The 13,061-nt window shown below is 42.4% G+C and overlaps 1 pseudogene across 1 annotated transcript; it reads right to left on the bottom strand.

The window, feature by feature from the left end:
- Nucleotides 1-1,481: 1,481 nt before the first annotated feature.
- On the bottom strand, nt 1,482-2,566 carry LOC309401583 (TPR and ankyrin repeat-containing protein 1-like; annotated as a pseudogene). Its single transcript has one exon. The product of its transcript is annotated as a TPR and ankyrin repeat-containing protein 1-like (transcript).
- Between the last annotated feature and the right edge of the window lie 10,495 nt (nt 2,567-13,061).

Here is a 13,061-nt window from a genome sequence, read left to right as displayed (position 1 = left end):
AATGAATAGATTAAAATTGAGAATAAAGGAAAAAAAGGAATCAATGTTATGATTGGACATAGGGGGGTTATGATTGGCTTGAAAAAAGGTAAAATAAAAAGAGAAAGGAACAAAGCACAAAATAAATAACTCAGATGACATATTATTAAATCAGGGGGAGGGGAAATAAGAAAGTATGAAAATGTAAATATACAGGCGGAAAAATGATATGAATTGACAAATGTTAAATAGCAATTATAAGAATGTATGTTTAAGAATGAATTTGAAAGGAAAAATAAAAAAACTTTTTTCAAAAAAAATATTTTGGCAAGCAACATCAGCAATTTGAAGAAAAGGCTGATGGATTGCAAACATCTAAAAACAGGTAGCCATTTGCCAGATGCAAACAAATTACAATTTCTCACATATTTGGAGCCAGATTACTAGAACATTGAAGATGTAGTCATTCCATGGGCAGAAGCAGAGGCAGGATTGATTGGCTTTAGTGAAATTCTTAATTATGAAATTGATTTGAATGAGTACAGAGATTTCTTGGAAAATGTGCTCAAAGATCCAAAGACCTACAAAATTCCTGACAGTATCAAAAAAGACTAGAGATATTGTTAGGACAATTGTTGTTAATTCAGCAGAGGTGGAAAGGGGGTTCTAAAAAATGAACCTCATATGTTCAGAACAAAGTAAGTACTTGAGTGTATCTCTTTCATTGTGTTATTCTTATGTAAGGTGTAGGTGCATGCAATTAAAGTCTTCCTTTCTGTGTCTCTTCTTTGTGCAGGTTATTGGAGAAAGGTAGTGAGGAAGGCAAGGACAGTCATCTTCCTTCTGTAAGTAGCTGTTTTATTGTTTTGTGTACTTATTTTATTCTTATTTAAGTAGTAAGTGCACAAAATAATAAATTTCCCTTTTTTATATCTTTTTTTTTGTAGATCATTCATTGGGGCAAAGTATTCAGTGACATCGACTTGGCCACTCCCACCTGGTCACATGACTGCCAAGCCACTCCCACCCAGTCACATGACTGCCAAGCCACTCCCACCTGGTCATATGACCGCTGAGCCACTCTCACAAAACAGGCCACACCTACAGAATAGGTAGTAAAAAAAATTGAAACCCACCATTGTGCATGATATTCCTTAATGGTAGGAAATTGCTCAGCTAATGCATCTTTATGCTTCCTACTAAGCAGTTGATCAGCATTTATTAACATCACCAAGCAAAGAGCCACTGTTTGCTCTGCTTCTTCTTTAATTCATCATGTGCCAAAACTTTATGAAAATCTTTACAGGTTCCATCCTTGCACTGCAATCCTGCAATGAATTTCATGAAAATACCACGAAAACTCAGTTCAAATAAATAGTGAATAATGGCAATTACCCTATTTAATAAATGCTGATTCAGCCCAGTTTTTATTTCTTTTAAGCCAAGCTTGAACTGGTCACTTGATTTATTTCCTGTTTCTGTATTCTCTTCAGACGAAAGTTCTAGATTACACCCTGCTTCTTTTGGGGAGTCTTCCCCTGAATGATGAAATCATTCAAAAAGATTTCAAAAAGAATCCCAGAAACATTGAAATTTTCATGTTCATATCCACACAAAACATTGGCTACATACATGTGGTGGAATTTAAATTTCCATGCAGCTTGCTTTGGGTTCTCTGGCTTATATTCTTGTATAATAGAAAATATATATTTTTGTTGAACTTCCAGTGGGAATAAAAAGTCCCAATAGTAAAACAGGGGAATGTAGCTCCTGAGCAGACAAAGAGCACAAAGATGCATGAGTGTGGCACAGCCCAAAACAAATTGAAATTTCAGTAAAGTCACTGTATTAACTATGTTTGGAATCAAAGGATGAATGCATCTTGTCACCAACACATTAATAAAATGGTCAAACAGCCATTTACATTACTCAGTAATTCTATGAACATAGAGCTGATCCATTGAATTCTGCAGCATTCGAATAAAACACAAGTGGGTGCTTACAATATTTTCTGTGTATATGTCAGTCATCAACATACCAAAGTTGCCTTCTATCCTTTGAGTCTCCATTTCCTGCTATCTTCTAATTCTCTGTTATAGTCATCTTCTTCTTTACAAAGAAGGCTCTCAAACTCTGCAGGATAACTAGACATCAAAGCAAAGACTTGCATTGCTCTTAGCTACAGATCAGGGGATTTTCTTCAGTTCCTGGCAGTTTCATTTTTAAACTCAAACCTAATGCATTCTCTCGGTACCATATTGTAATAATTAGTAATTCCATAATTCAGGATTTCTTTACAGTCCAACGAATTCTCAGAAATCATTCCCAGATGAAAGCAATTAGGAAACAGAGTATTAATGAGAGGCCTGCACAATGTATATTTATCAGCTGTCAATAGTTCATTGATGCTATTGAATTTGGGAAACAAATATTTTGAGAACAATTATTCTGCTTCTAGCAGCAGCCCATTTATTGAAGCCAAGTGCATTTTATACTGAAATATAGATTTTAATTCATCATGTGCCAAACCTTTATGAAAATTTTTACAGGTTCCATCCTTGCACTGCAATCCTGCAATTAATTTCATGAAAATACCAGGAAAACTGTTCAAATAAATAGTGAATAATGGCAATTACCCTATTTAATAAACGCTGATTCAGCCCAGTTTTTACTTCTTTTAAGCCAAGCTTGAACTGGTCACTTGATTTATTTCCTGTTTCTGTATTACCTTCAGGCAAAAGTTCTAGATTACACCCTGCTTCTTTTGGGGAGTCTTGCCAAAAATATCCACAGTCCCAGCATAATGATTCATATGTAAAAACATATCAAAGGCTACCTTCAATTTAGCAAAATATTTTGTTATAATACTCATCAAATACATGACCTCTGATTTCTGGTTTGTTTGCTCAAACAGTTCTAAGGCATCACTCAAAATGGCCTTTACATCAGCAAGCTTTAAAAATCTGCCATGCTAAGGTGGGCTGCACCAAGTAAACAGGATGCTTGGAAGTCCATTTGATTACCATATTTTTCCGAGTATAAGACGCACCTTTTTCCCCCCTAAAAGAGGGTGAAAATTTGGGTGCGTCATATTCTTTTTCTTTCTTTTTTCGCTTCTTTTATAATTTTGCACCAGTGAGGTTAAAACCAATTTCGTTGTATTTAAGTACATTGACAATAAAGATTATACTTATACACCAAATGTAGCCCCACCCATCCACCAGCCCCCACCCGTTGGCTTCTGCCTCCCAGCAAAGGGGGGGGGGCTTGCAGAGGCTTCAATAAGCTATAGCAAACTCTGCAGCCTGCAACAGCTGATGATTGGGAGAAATTGAAAGTGAGGCTTGCTGTTTGCTCCATGTGGCAAATTGCTGGGAGGCAGATTTTTGAGGTAAGTCAACAACTATAAATGCCTATAGAATGTTCAAATTATTAGACTTATTTTTTAAAGACTACTTTATTATTATTCTAGACAACTTAACAAAATGAAGAAGCTTTTGAAAATAAATGCTTGACCCGAAGAGGCTCAGTGCTAGTGTTTTAAAAAGTGCTATTCTTTTAAAAAGCAAAGAATAACTATACTTCCAGAAAGCACATCAATTTTAACAGTATCTGTACAAGTATAGTCTTAAATATAACACTAAAAACATTGCATATTGTCTGTACTGTTTGTTGCAAGGAAACAAATTGCTGAGAGACAGAGGCAGATATTTTTCCCTTGTTTTCATCCCCAAAATCTAGGTGCGTTTTATACTTCAGAGCGTCTTATACTCCGAAACTCTGTGAGACTCCATGACATTCCAGCTGCTCGGGGGAGTGTTGCGCAGGCACTGTACATGCCATGCGTGTGCGCGGAAGTGCCAAAGAGTTTAAAGACAGGTAAGGAGGGAGGGTGGGGCCCTCCGGAGCACCATACTAGAATGGTACTCAGTGCTCCGGGCAGGCTCTGGTATGCCCATACCGGGGTGTATTGCCTGCAACCCACCACTGAAGCAGGCACACACCTGAACCACTAGTAAAAAAATTGGCAACCCATCACTGCCTGGTGGTCATGTGACTGGGTGGTCGTGGCTGGGCGATCATGTGTCTGGGTAGGCATGGCCAACTCAATACACTCACATCAAGCGGCATCTCCCCCAGCCCCTTCCCTCCAGCCCCTCCTTGTCATGCTTGGCCTCAACATATCTATAGTTCTATAAAAATGTTGTTCACCTTTTTTCAATTTTATTATCTGCATCTACATACTATAGATAATAATAATAATAATAATAATAATAATAATAATAATAATAATAATAATAATAATAATAACAACAACAACAACAACAACAACAACTTGGTTATGGTTAACAGCAGGTACGTTAAAGAAAGAAACAGAGTCACTAATCCTGGCTGAGCAAGAACAAGCTATCCGCACAAATGCCATTAAGACCAAAATCGAAAAATCCTCTGATGATGCCAAATGTAGACTTTGCAAAGAGGCTGATGAAACTGTTGACCACATACTCAGCTGCTGCAAAAAAATCGCGCAGACTGACTATAAAATGCGGCACAATTCAGTGGCACAAATGATCCACTGGAATTTGTGCAAAAATTATAACATTAAAACAGCAACAAACTGGTGGGAACATAAGCCTGAAAAAGTCATCGAGGGTCAGATGGTCAAGATCTTGTGGGATTTTCGCATACAAACGGATAAAATACTGGCGCATAATACACCAGACATCACACTGGTTGAGAAAAATAAGGTTACAATCATAGACATCGCAATACCAGGTGATAGCAGGGTCGCCGAGAAGGAATATGAAAAAATCGCAAAATACCAGGACTTAAAAATTGAAATTCAACGATTATGGCACAAACCAGCAGTGGTAATTCCAGTGGTAATCGGCACACTGGGTGCGATTCCCAAAGCACTGGAATTACATTTAAAAGAGTTAAAAATTGACAAAATCACCATCAGTCAAATGCAAAAGGCCGCACTGCTTGGATCTGCACGTATATTACGAAAATACGTTACGACGTCCTAGGCCCCTGGGTGGGGCCCGACTAGTAATCAATGCCAAATCCGGCGAAACAACTGGCCGCTGTGATACAATTCTGTTGATGCAATAATAATAATAATAATAATAATAATAATAATAATAATAATAATAATAGTAATAATAATAATAATAATTTAATTTGTTAGCCGCTCCCTCTCCACAAGGGACTCGGGGCGGCGTACAATAAAAACATACATAAATACATATAAGCATACACATACACATACACACATACACATACATATACATACACGGACACGGAGGAGGTAACAATTACATATATCACAATAATAATAATAAAATTAATCATTAAAAATACCCCATAATAAAATTACAAATTTAAAAGGACTGTCAGGAGGAAAGGATAAACTACGGTTGAGCCAGGCCAGATAATTGAAAAAGGTGGGTCTTGAGCTTTACACGGAAGGAGCGGAGATCGGAAGTAATCCTGATGTCAAGGGGGAGGTCATTCCACAGGGCTGGGCCCATCACAGAGAAGGCCCTGCTCCTGGGTGTCGCTCCCCGACACTGTTTAGCGGACGGCACCCGGAGAAGTCCCTCTCTGTGTGAGCGGATTGGTCGTAGGGATGTATGGGGCAGGATGCGATCCCGCAGGTAACTAGGTCCTGTGCCATGGAGCGCTTTGATGATCGTAATCAAAACCTTGAAACGCACCCGGTAGACCACAGGAAGCCAGTGCAGCTTGCGCAGGAGAGGTGTTACATGGGAGTACCTAGTCCTCCCCATAATCACCTGCGCGGCCGCATTCTGGACCAACTGCAGTCTCCGAGTGCATCTCAAGGGAAGCCCCATGTAGAGAACATTGCAGTAGTCCAGGCAAGATGTCACCAGCGCATGGGTGACTGTGCGTAAGGCATCCCGGTCCAATAAGGGGAGCAATTGGTGCACCAGGCGAACCTGGTGGAACGCCCCCTTGCCACGGCTGTTACATGGTCATCCATGGACAGCCGGGCATCCAGGAGGATGCCCAAATTGTGCGCCCGCTCCATGGGGGCCAGTTGCTCGCCTCGATGGCCAGAGATGGAAGCAACTGATTGAACCGGGGAGCCGGAAGCCACAGCCACTCCGTCTTGGAGGGGTTGAGTTTGAGTCAGTTGTCACCCATCCAGACCCGTACGGCCTCCAAGCACCGGGACATCATTTCGACGGCCTCGTTGGGGTGGTTCGGGGTGGAAATGTATAGCTGAGTGTCATCAGCATACAGATGGTATCCCACCCCAAAGCCACGGATGATCTCGCCCAGCGGTTTCATATATGTGTTGAACAGGAGTGGCGAGAGAACCGACCCCTGTGGCACCCCACAAGTGTCAGGGTCAGGGTCGATCTCTGCTCTCCTGCCAACACACGTTGCATCCGGCCGGAGAGGTAGGAGCCGAACCACCGTAAAACGGTGCCCCTAACTCCCAACCCTGCCAGCCGGTGCAACAGGATACCATGGTCGATGGTATCGAAAGCCGCTGAGAGATCTAATAGGACCAGGATAGAGGAACAACCCCTATCTCTGGCCCTCCAGAGATCATCAACCAACGCGACCAAGGCCGTCTCCGTGCTGTGCCCGGGTCGGAAGCCGGACTGGCGCGGGTCTAGATAATCATTCTCCTCCAGGTGACGTGGAAACTGTTGGGCCACCACACTCTCTACAACCTTCGCTAAAAAGGGAAGGTTGGAGACCGGACGATAATTAGCTAGCTCCATTGGGTCCAGGGAAGGCTTCTTGAGTAAGGGTCTCACAACCGCCTCTTTCAAGGCGGCCGGCAGAGACCCCTCGCCCAACGAAGCATTCACTAAGCCCAGGAGCCAGTTGCGTGTAACCTCCCAGGATGCCAGTACAAGCCAGGAGGGACACGGGTCCAATAAACATATGGTAGGTCGCAGACGTCCACGTAACCTGTCCAAATCCTCGATGGCAACGGAGTCAAACTCCTCCCAGAATGGTCTCTCAAGACTCGCCTCTGGCGTCTCCACTGGACCACTGAAAGGGACCCATTCCCTCCGGATTTGAGCGACTTTATCCTGCAGATATTTCCCAAATTCCTCTGCCCTGCCCTGTAGGGAGGCTTCCCGCGGCCTCTGAAACAGAAGGGAGCGGGTCACCCGGAACAGGGCGGCAGGGCGGTTATCTGCGGACGCAATAAGAGCGGCACAATGTCGACGTTTGGCCGCTCTTAATGCCACAAGGTATGTCCTAAGGTAGGTTTGTACCTGTGTTCGGTCAAATTCGGAGCAGGAGGATCTCCAACGACTCTCTAGGCGTCTCTTGTGGCGTTTCATCACCCTTAGCTCCTCGGTAAACCAAGGGGCCAGGGTGGTTCGTTGCCGCAGGAGAGGCCGCAAAGGCGCCACTCGGTCTAGGGCCCCGGCAGTCGCACTATACCATGCGGCTACCAGGTCCTCTACCCGAGGGCGGGTCAGGTCTACAGGAGGTGGCCCAAGCTCCGTCTGGAACTTATCTGGTTCCATCAGGTGCTTGGGGCGGAACCATCTAATGCCTTCCGGTTCCGCCTCCATGATGTACTTTCATGGACTATTGAAAGGAGGAAATGGCTCACATACTTTTCCCAAGAGTGTGATAGGCAGGTCACAAAACAGGCTTTTGAGGGGCTGCCACAAAGAAGGGGGGCAATATATTTTCCAAAGAAGCAAAAGGAAAACAAGAAGCAATAGATGGAAATGAACAAAGAGAGAAATAACCTAAAACTAAGGAGAAACTTCTTGACAGTCAGAATAATTAACCAGTGGAACTGCTTGTCTCCAGAAGTTCTGGGTGCTCGATCACTGGAAGTTTTTAAGAAAAAGCTGGACAGCCATTTCTCTGAAATGGTATAGGGTCCTGTCCCCCAACCCCCAAGGCCCCTTCTAAGTGTTATTTCAGATTTTGGCATCCTCAGTTTTCCTGCCTTAGCAGGGAGTTGGACTAGAAGACCTCCAAGGTCCCATTCAACTCTGTTATTCTTCATTCCTGAATTAAATAGCTAAGAGTTAAAGAGCTGCCTCTAGACATTCATTTTAATACGTTTTTAGAAACCTGCAGTTGAAAGTTCTTCATGCCTCTTTACCCTGAAGACCCAATTAAAATTGGCATGCTGCCTGCTTGCCCTTCAGCTAGTTCACCTTTCAAAGGACTACCTTGGTTGGGGGGACGTGGCATGGCTCAGCTGCCTTTTGCAGAAAGCCCCCAGTAGTTTTTGGCATGAAAAGCCTCCAGCCACTGGTAGTTTTTGGTGCAAGAAGCCTTTAGCCGCTGCTGCCAGCTTAGTTCCAGCTGGCAAAGAGGCAGTGGCAGGAGGCTTCTTGTGCCAAAAAAGAGGCGGCTGCAGGCTTCTTGTGCTGAAAACTACACGCCAAAAAAGAGGCCTCAAGTCCCATCGCTGTCACTCTGTTCTTCATCCCGGAAACGCACCCACGCCCTGCTGGTGCCGCTCATGGCCAGACCCTGCCAGGAGAATGGCCTGCTGCGTCAGAGGGATTTGCCCATGCACCTCACAGAAGATCCCAGTGCCATGAGATGTGTGCATATTTGCTGTGTGTATGTTTGAGGCCGAGAATGAGAAGACGTAGCCAAACTTTTCTTCCTCCCTTCATAGTAGAACTGCTTGGAAGGCAGCTGCCACAGTCTATCCCTTTAAGGTACTTTGACGTGTAGTTGGGCGGGGGGAACCATAAAAGAACAGGTCACAGGAGCTGTCTTCTGAGCAGCTCAGCTGCAAAGGGAGGCAGAAAAGTTTAGCTAAATCTCCTCATTCTTGGGCATACATGCAGAGCATGCATACATCTCACAGCGCCAGGACCTTCTGCAGGGAGATGGTACACGTGTGGGTGAGTCCATCTGGTGCCATGAGATGTGTGCCTGTTTGCTCTGTATGTATGAGCCAAGAAGGAGGAGAGAAGCAGTCAGGTCGAATGCTAGACGACTTGGCCTAACTATTCTTCCAGTTCTTGGGCATGGCTTGGTGGGGGTCATGTCTTGGTGGACATGGCCAACTCAATGTTACTCACAGCAAGGTGCCACCCCACCTTGCCTTGAGTGACATTGAGTTGGCCACACCCACTCAATCACATGACGCTCCACCACCAAGCCATGCCCACAGAACCGGTAGTAAAAAAATGTGAATCCCACTACTGGATACATCCATGTATGGAAATGGAAATGATTTGGTATTGCCTCTTTCTGTATCCAAGGGATACAGTGAAATATTCAGTATTTAAATCAGGTTTTTTTGTGTTTGCAAGGAGCTAAATCATCTTTCAATTTACTGCATTTTTCAGAGTATAAGATAAATCTTTTTTCCTTAAAAAAGAGGCTGAAAATCTGGGTGAAAATCTTATTCACCGAATACATCATTTTTTGCCTCCCGAAGCCCTGCCCCTGTCAGGGTGTGAATTCAGCCTTGTAAATCAACACGGTATGGACCGAGGAATTTCCTTGTAGTATACTTTTGAAATAAGTAAAATAAACCCGAGGCATAATCTAAGAAAAACATTTTAATGTAAAGAAAGTAAAAATACAGACTTACTAAGCTAATTGATTACATCTTGGCAGAGTTCCTGTCTGCCTTGCATACAGACAACGGAAGGAAAGGAAAGAAGGTATGTGATGTAATGACATGTGCAGAAAATCATTGCTGATAAGAGACAGTTCATTCTGCCATATAACTCAGAATTGGGCACAGCTGGCAAACCAAATAAATGCAGTGACACCCCTTCTTTTGCCAGTTGAACGGATATAATCAAATAAGGCACCTCTTCTTCCACAGATACTCGTGTTGAGCTGCTGGAAGTGGTTTGTTGAGCATATCAGCAATTTGATCATGTGTAGATATATATTGCAATTTAACAAAACCTTGTTTAACTAATTGGTTTGTGTTTTGATAATGGATGTCAATGTGTCTGGACCTAGTGTTGCAGCGGATTGGGGCCTAAGACCTCAATTCGCCAGGAATGGGACATGAGACCACAAGGTTCGAGAGAAAACAGGTTTATTGATGCATCCGAGTTCAGAGCGTTAACACAGCAAAGTCTGAACTGTCCTGGCTAGGCCCAGGACAGGGGTTTTATACCCACCTGAATTTAGGGGGTTCATACAGGCATGTACTTCTGAGAAAAAGGAGGTACTGGGGGAGTATCAAGGGAGGTTACATACCATATTTGATAATATTGCACAGTATACATAAAAATGTGGAAAGTACCCTTTTGGAAAAGTACATAAGCAGAAGTGAAACCGTGGGCATCAGCACCCTCCTAATGCAACAGTTTATTAATACACAAGCTGGCAGATTCATATCTTGCACAAGTTACATCTGTTTCCTTTGTCCATCTCTTAAAGCATTTTGCAACTTCTGTTTCCGCATAATTTGTAACAGTTACTAAGCAGCTTAAATCGAAGGTCAATAATATGCTGACTTGAATATCCTTCCGAGATAAGGGAGCCTGAGGGGCTCCCCTACCCTTCAGGTAAGGTACCTACCTACCTGCTGCCTCATTAGAACCTGTGAAATGTGACTCAGAAATATAAACCACCGATTCATTATCTTCCATCATGGTGATTGGTTGAATCGGACATGTCCAGATATCTGTGATCAAAGCATCAAACCATGTTAGAGAATTACATGCATCTGGAACACAAGCATATTCAGCTTCAGTAGATGAACAAGAAACAAAATTCTGTTTTCTCACTTGCCAGTTAACAGGACATCCATTTAGGAACATCATGTAACCTGACGTACTTTTGCGTAATTTCTTATCACTTGCCCAATCAGAATCTGCATAACAACATAATTCTGCATAATCAGTATGTGTTGGTTCTAGCAATAACTTCATGTGTTTCGTGTGTTTCAGATATTTCAATAACTTCTTAATGCATGTCCAATGAAATTGTGTTGCCTTACCTATGTGTCATGATAAAAGATGAACACTAAGTGCAATGTCGGGTCTGGTCCAACTACTAATGTACAACAATGACTGAACGATAAAGTGTTTGATCTTCGAACTCAGGACTTGATTCATGTGTTAAGTTGTGAAAATCTGTTTGCATGGGTGTCTTTATTGTGTTAGCATCCTTCATATTGCAATGATGCAAAATGTGGTCAATTTTCTCCTCTTGTGAAAGACTAAACCCCTTCTGTGTTTTGTCAATCTGAACACCTAAGTAAGTGCTAATATGACCTAAAGATTTCAATGTGAAGTATCTCTGCAAACTTTTAGCAAAAATTTCACTCATTTTCTTATTTGGATCAATATAAACAATATCATCAACATAAACATAAACAAGAATTATCTCATGCATTGTTAGATCTTTTTGTGAACACACACTCATCAATTTCAGACTTAATATAGCCCATTGAATTTAGTTTGTCAGTAAGACATAAGTACCACATTAAACCTGACTGTTTCAGACCATAAAGACTTTTGTTTAGGCACCAGGTATCCCCTTCTTGCTGTCGGAATCCTGGAGGGCCTCTCACGTAGATCTCTTCATCTAGGTCAGCATGTAGATAAACCGTGTCCACATCAAACTGGAAAATTTCTAAACCAAGAATAGTTGCAGTGGCTAAAGCAATTTTTATACTTTCAGTTCTGACTGTCGGTGAGTAGGTGTTTGTGTAGTCCTCAGGATAACGTTGAGCGAAACCCTGAGCTACAAGTCTGGCTTTGTACAATGACTCACTATTTGGTTTCTTTTTGATTCTGTAGACCCATCGAGTGCCAATGACTTTTTTGTTTGCTGGAGTTTTTGCAGATGTAAATACATTAAGTTTTTTTAAACTGTCCATTTCATCCTGCATTGCCTCATACCACTTCTCTTGCTCTGAATCAGGAAGCTGCTTGATTTGTGTGGACATATCAGGGGGAAGTGTAACATTGCAAATCAAAGCAAGGGTGTTTTTGTCAGTTGCCATGAATATCGCTGTGGAGAGATTCCTTTTGTGACCCTCTTGGAACGTATCGGAACAACAGTCCATTCTTCTGCTTCGTCCTCGTCCTCAAATTCATCGCTAGTATCAGCATCCACGGCTCGTGAAGACAGAATATCAAGTTGTGAAGAACTAGTATATGAAATATCTGCCTGTGAATCTTGGTCATCAGGCTGCATGGCATCTGCAACATCATCTCTAGGAAAATAAACTCAGGATCATTGGAATGAATCCTGGACCAGTCAATATCTTCCTCAAAATTAGCAGATTGAGAAATCACAATTACATGTTTAGAGTCAATAAATTTGCTCCATTTTGAATTATCATCAATACCCATAAATCTCAGTCTCTTTGCTGCTGGACCTCCTTTTCTTCTTTGAGTTAAGGGAATGTTCACTATAGCGTATGAACCAGAAATATGGAGGTTCTTGAGATTGAGCTTGTAGCCATTCATCATGAAGAAAGGAGTCTGATTTATTACACTGCTCCAAGTACGGTTGACAATGTAATTTGCATATTTGATAGCTTCACCCCAGTATATGTTACTTAGGTTGGCGTCTTTTAGGAGACAACGCATCATGGTTTGTAGAACCCCTTGTCTTCGTTCTGTGACTCCGTTATGAGCCGGTGTGTATGGAGCAGATGTCTGATGAAGAATTCCATTCTTACGCATCCAGTCCTGGAAATGCTGAGACATGAATTCGGCACCACGGTCACTCTGGATTCTGGCGATGCAAACTTGGTGTTGGGTAGAAACAAATGCTGCAAAGTCTTTAAAGATCTGAAAGGTCTCAGATTTCTCTTTGATAGGATATACAAATCCATATCTAGAGTAATTATCAGCAATTGGTAGAAAATACTTTTTACCACCAATTCTTGGCGGAAAAGGACCCACTATGTCAGTGTGTGCCAAATCAAAAATGTCTGTTGACAGGTGTGTAGCGTGTTTGGGAATGGCTGCTGCTTTGGATTTAGCTTTCCTGCAAACTGCACAATCCAAAAACACCTTACACCCCTTTAGATCCAAACCTTTTGCAAACTCCGGTATTTTCCTAAGAACACGGAAACTGGCATGTCCCAATCTTCTATGCCACTTGTGGATACA

This window comes from Natrix helvetica, assembly GCF_964273705.1.
Source record: "Natrix helvetica genome assembly, chromosome: Z".
Taxonomy (NCBI): domain Eukaryota; kingdom Metazoa; phylum Chordata; class Lepidosauria; order Squamata; family Natricidae; genus Natrix; species Natrix helvetica.
This window is presented reverse-complemented; position numbering and strand designations above follow the sequence as displayed.